Here is a 6,825-nt window from a genome sequence, read left to right on the forward strand (position 1 = left end):
TTGTTACTGACAGACTTCTTCTGCAGATCTAAGTGAAACTTCCATTCTACTTGATAAACTCATCACCACAGATCTAACTGAAGCTTGAAGCTGCAGACAGTGTTCTAAATGGATAATGACAGCAGCTTGAACAATGTACATCTAGCAGGATCTTTCTACTGGAGATAATGTCAAAAAGGGGGAGAATATGTCTAAATATCAAAACAACTGATGGATGTTTCCAGATAATAAAATTCTATTCTTCATAGGGGGGAGAAGAATAAATCTAAATGCAACTCACAAAAAAAGACCAGATGGGGAGATTGAATTCTGCATTTGGCTAGAGTTTTGACATCATCAATCAGAACTTGTGCATAATTCCATAATGAACAAGTTGGGGGAGATTGTAATATATAAGTGATGATGTCAAAGATCACTGGAGATAACAATATCATTAGTATCTCTGATCAAAGTATGAAGCAAGCCAGATGGACATCTGATCTAAGGAGGAGATTAATGAACTGTTATTTTTGGTAATCAGTTAAACTTGGGGCTAACCCTAAGTAAGTTGTATTGTAATCTTAATTTGTATTTTGTACTTGTAACACTTAAAGTCTGTAAAAATGCAAAGGAGCAGACTGGAGTCTTTTTCCTGAAACAGTATCAAGCCTAAGGATTCTATCTGGAAGAAGATCAAGAAGATCATGCCTCAGAAGAATTTTGAAGAAGCTTGGAGTTGAATAAATCTGTTTGGAGAAAAATACTCTAAGTCAAGATCTTCACAAGTCACAGATTTAATGTTATAGAGAAGTCATTCGGGAACTCCATCATGGCTTATCGAGAAGTCAGGATAGCTACTAGAGAACTCAGGAAGATATCGACAAGCCAAATTGAAGAACTGAAGATTAGAGATATCGACAAGTCATTCCTTCACTAGAGAACTCAGAGTTATTGACAAGTCTACATTCAGTAGAGAACTCTGAGTTATCGATAAGTCAAGTTCCACTAGAGAACTCAGAGATATCGATAAGTCAAAATTCACTAGAGAACTCTGAGATTTCGACAAGGTGAATTTGACTAAAGAACTCTGAGATATCGACAAGTCAAGAAGCCACTAGAGAACTAAGAGTTATCGATAAGTCAAAGTGAAGATGTGAAGACTAGAGATCTCGACGAGCCAAAGTTCTCTTATAGAGAACTGAAGACCTCTACAAGCCAAACTAAATATAGAGTACTGGAGATCTTGATAAGACAATATACTTATCGAGATGTCAAGTGTTCTATATACCTAAACTGGATATCTCGATGTACAATCTCAAAGTACAAGGTTGGAGATCAGTTCAATATCCATGATAAACAATCAACAAACAATCCAACAGCTGGATTGACAAGTCTACAAAAAGCAGCTTGAAGAATGTGCAAGATCAATGATAAAGATTAACTGACAGAGGAAGATTAAAGTAAACACGAGATGCTAAAGATATGCTAAGCCAGAAATGGAAGATTTGCTTTTCTATAAATAGAAATGACAAGTGACGGTTTATAAAAGCTAATAGCATGTCTTATTACACAATGTGTAAACCAGCAGTTAACTGAGTTATAAAGTTAACACTGGTCCTTAGTCAGTTGTAACCATTTAGATCATATTTCTTGTAACACTCTCAAGTAGAAGCTAAGCTCTTTATCAACAAATAGCCTAGAAATTTTGTAGCAAAACAGTCTTAAATTTAATATAAAATTAAGTGAGTTTTGAAGATTTGTGTTCTTTATTTTTCTGCAAGTTTAAATTCTGCATGAACATATTTCACTACAAGAATCAATTTACTTTGTTCAACCATAAACATTCAAGAAAAGCTCAAAAATAGTAAAACACATTCACCCCCTGTTTGTTATTCATTTTCTAACATGTTAAGACAGAATGTAACCTCTAACTGTTAACCGGACTAAGGGATAACAATTGGAGGAGTATCCCATCAAATGATGTGGTCATTGTAACATGTTTTTTGAGAACTCAATAAACAGATAGCAATGCAATTATTCATTCAGAAGTCATGTTGACTCAATGAATAATCTATAATAGGATGGCTAAGTATAAATATTCAATGCCATGTAATTCAGATTAAGTCAAGTGAATCTTCGACTGCTAAATTAAGAGAAACATCAACTGCTATATACGTCAGCCTATCAACTGCTAATCAAATGACTATCAATGGCTAAGGAAAATTGTAATAGAATGACTTTCAATGGCTAAGGATGTTCTACGAATAACGACTATCAATGGCTAACGCAGATTATAGCTACTGATAGTGACGAGTGGTCAAAACTAGGACTGTCACAACACATAGGCTGATAGGTTTCTCAGAAAAGAAGATGAGAAGCCAAGATAAACTTTGCATGTGATCTTGGATTCTAAAGAAGAATAAACATTCCATTTTCGTGCATAGTAATTTGGAGAGATATTCAAGGTTGTATATATAAGATAATATCTATCCTCATTTGTCAAGTATCACGGGAAAGAGAATGAAAAAGCAACCTTGCTGGACTTTGAAGACTATAATATGTTTAGTCTAGAAAGCTTTATAACTTGGTGATATATAAACCAAGTAGCAGCAGTGTTTCACTTAAAAAATAGGTTCTTTATTTTCACAAAGTTTTAGAGAGATATCCTCCTCTGAGTGAAACATTGAAAACCATATATATAAGATTACATTTATAATTGTAACAAATTATTTCTTCGAAAATAAACCTCAGGTGGTAAGTCGAAAAATAACCCACCTAAAATTATAAACATCTATGTTTATATTTCCTTTCCCATGCATAAATTAACTTGAAAATTTTAATTTATATTCAACCCCCTTCTACAAATTAACCTAGTTGATTATTAGTGAATAACAATTGGTATTAGAGTGAGCCTTCAACTTACAGAAGGTTTATAGATCTTGATTTGAAGAACACTCAATCAACTATGGTTAAGAAGGAGGTAGAAGCCCATATTCTAGTCCTGAGTAAAGAATCTTTCAGTCTCTCTCTCATGGCTAAATATGGCGAGCTAGAAGAATCCGCTAGCAGTAATCAGGCAATTACAGCTGACCTCTGTAAGTTAAGTAAAGGTGAATGTCAAGAAACTGTCAATGATATGTCCTCTGAATTATACTACTTGGATATCACTTTGAAGTCTCTTATAGGGGAAAACATCAGAATTAAAAATTTTAATTCTGAGTTATATGAGAGAAACAACTTCTTACAGATGTAGCTTCTTGAATATGAAAATGCTAAGATAAATTTCCAAGCTGCTAAAGATGAACTGCTGAGCATATTAAAGAAGGAAGAAATTCTTAAGAGGCAAATAAATCTTGAAAAAGAAGTAATTGCTAAATGGAAGGAATCTAGGAATGTAGGAAGTGTATTCACAGATCTGGAAAGTAGGGAAACTTTATGTGAAGATACTTAGAATAGGGAGAAAATGAAATTTAAATAAGATGTTTCTACTGATAACTGTTCATCAACAAATAATTTTCATACAATAAAGAAAGAAAAGTCTAGAGATGAAAACTATTTATTGAAAGAAAGTATCAGTACTTGCAAACTAGACATGTTAATTGAAGACGATGAACTAGTAAGCAAGATCACTTTAAGAAGAGATGGAAACAAAACCAAGAAAATTGAGCAGAGCAATATAGGACACTTATTCGACAGAAGATTGATAAGTAAACTTAAATCTCATTTTGGATTTAGAAGAAAGAACATCAGGAATGGAAAAGTAGGAAGTAACACACTAAGCAATCACACTCCTGACAGATTTATACCTATAAATCCTTGTGTCAAGTGTGGCAGTCCTAATCACTTATCTACCAAATGTAAAATCAACATCACTCATGTCATGTATGTTCCCTTCATGTCTACAAATGCCTTGCTAAACTTGCCTAGAGTGTTTAGTTAGAACAACAGTAACATGCCAACCAATTCTAATCCTTATTACTCTTCTCAGAGTTTGCAAGGAAAGAATATCATGTCTACATCTTCATTCAATAAGATGCACTTTTCAAATCTCTCATATGACTTTAACACTATTCCTTTTGCTCAAAGACCATCACATAGAGTAAGAGTAGACCTTAACTCTTCCCATTCTGAAGCAGCAAAAGGGTTCAAGGAAAAGAAGGCAATCAACATGATTAGTACCAAAAAGATTCAGGTACCTAAATCAGTTTGAATTGGTTTTGATGTGTGCAGGGAAAGAGGAAGAATGTATGGTATATACATAATGGTTATTCATGTCATATGAACGGAGATTCATCTCTGTTCGCCAAGTTTGAAGAAAAATTCGGCTCAAGTATCACCTTTAGAGATGACAACAAATGTCACACTGTGGGATATGGCTTAATCTCACTTGGAAATGTCATCATTGATGATGTAGCACTAGTTATGGGACTCAAACATAATTTTCTAAATGTCAACCAACTATGTGATAATGACTCTAAAGTTATTTTTGACAAAGAAGCATGTGTTGTCATCAATAAGAATGATAACAAGGTCCTTTTATCTGAAAAGAGAAAAGAAAATATGTATGTAGATGATCTCACCTTAAATGATGCAGAAATAATTGTTTGTATACTCAGCAAGACAAACAAGTATGGAGATTGGCTAGATCACAAGAAGTTATTTCACTTGAATTCTTCAATCAAGAGGTATTTTATAGGAGAACCATCAGAATTGAAGATGTCCAAAAATGATCTTCTTGATACTTATTAATCTGATCAGGAGAAGAACATTTTGTGCAAGAAGAAGAAGACATAGTCAATTTTTTTCAATCACCTGCAATTCCTACATGTGAATCCAAACGGATCAGTTCATGTCTTGTATCTAGAGATATTCCACTATGTAATCACTTATGTCATCTCAACACATACTTGGATATGTTTGGAGCTCTTGAAACTAAGGGCTATTAAGAATAACATCAGTGACACTAATGAACTCTACTTAAGGAAATGAATAACTCATGAGTTCTCTATTTCAAGGATTCACAGCAGAATGGAGCAACTGGAAGGTATAGAGAACTACTCAGGGATGCAGGAAGAGCAATACTTGGAGAATCAAAGATAATCATATATCTCTGGAAGAAAGCCATTTGCTTCACAGGCTCTACTCATAATATATCTTTGGTTAATCAAGTATCTGAAATGAAAATAGTATAGAGACTCCTTCATGACTTTGGATGCATCTGCTTCAGATTAAACCAAGGAGTGATTCTTTTCAATCTTAAGGTTTATGCAGAATAAGGAACTTCAATGACCTGCTTATCAAGAAGAATATAATCTACAGTCTGACAGGTAGAAGAATTATTATTATGGAATCAATCCATGATGCATTTGACAGCAAGAAGACTCAAAAATTGGTAGATCATGATCTTGAAGATTTTCTCAATGAGAAGATAAGGAAATTGAATGACAAGTTATTGGCTTTGATGTATTCAGAAAGCTTAATTTGTCAAGGGCTAATCCAAGACATGTGGAAATAACAGTTGAAAAACAAAATGAAATAGCCATTGATCAATTAATCAAGATAACCATTGATTAAAAAGAGCTATCTGTTTATGGGATATAAGTCAATAAAAACTGGGATGTCATCAATTAGTGATACAACTCAGAAGGACTTTCAAAAAATATGACTATTTGGCAGCTCACAAATGGTTCTTTGTCAACAAAAAAATTGTCTTATAAAAAGAAAAGAGAAAACCAGTCACTTTATCATTTTATCTTCTTGAGAGGTATCTATCGGAAAAGGAACCAGAGGAATCACTTCAAGAAGAATACCTACACAACAATCCTATGCTCAAGAGATATCTCAAGAAAGTGAAAGAAATTTTTCTGAAATCAACTTGATTTGCAGTAACTGTCAAATCAAGTTGAGACAAACAAAGTCAAATAGCTGGTGCCTAGATTAGAAGACAAGTCTGTCAGAGGGATCTTTTGAGCACTCAGAAATAAGGTAGATGGAAATGGCATGACTTTAAGGAATAAAATTCACTACAGCTGAAGACAATCTGTAGAAATAGAAGATTAATGATGATTGTCTTAATGATGATAATTACATAAGCAATCAATTTCTTTCATGTCTATTCCGCTAATGTCAGCTTCACAATCTATCAGAACTGAAACATGGAGTGCTTTCCTAACTGAAGATCCTAAGAAAGAAGCTCCTGCACCTCAATCTCAGAATCTTGAAGTGCAAAGAGAATGAACAAGCTTCTGGAAGCACCACGTGGATCAAAGCAATTATCTAGAAAAAGGGTTTAACTGAGTTCATCAGCACTTACATAAATGGATATTTCTTCAGAGATACAAAGGCTAAATTTTCCTCATTCAGAAATATTCACTTATCTAGAATAATTTTTTCCTTATTATGGATAATATAAATCTTGGCTCTACAGAAGTAAACCTATTAAGAAGGTTTATTTAAATAATGACTAAGAAAATATAAAATGAGCTCGATGAGTGAACTTACTTATTTTCTTGTTTTACAAGTTAAATGAGTAAGTAAAGATATCTCCATATGTAAAGAAAAATAGTTGTATGATTTTTCAACGAAGCTTGACTTAAGGTATTTATTCATCTGCAAAATCACTCATAATCATTATTTCCATATTTGAAATAAATTCTTTGATGGAAAAAGAAGATATTGCAAAACTGAGTGGCATAAGTGGTTCTCACTTTATGTTTTACTACAGGTAGGCCAAACATTATATTTACCAATAAGTATGTGCTCTTTTCTTAGTTTGTATTCAGTATTTTCTTGCAGACATTTAAAGTATTTATTTAGATATCTCTACGAATTATTGAATCCTTAAAT

This window comes from Apium graveolens, chromosome 7 (assembly GCF_009905375.1).
Source record: "Apium graveolens cultivar Ventura chromosome 7, ASM990537v1, whole genome shotgun sequence".
Classification (NCBI taxonomy): Eukaryota; Viridiplantae; Streptophyta; class Magnoliopsida; order Apiales; family Apiaceae; genus Apium; species Apium graveolens.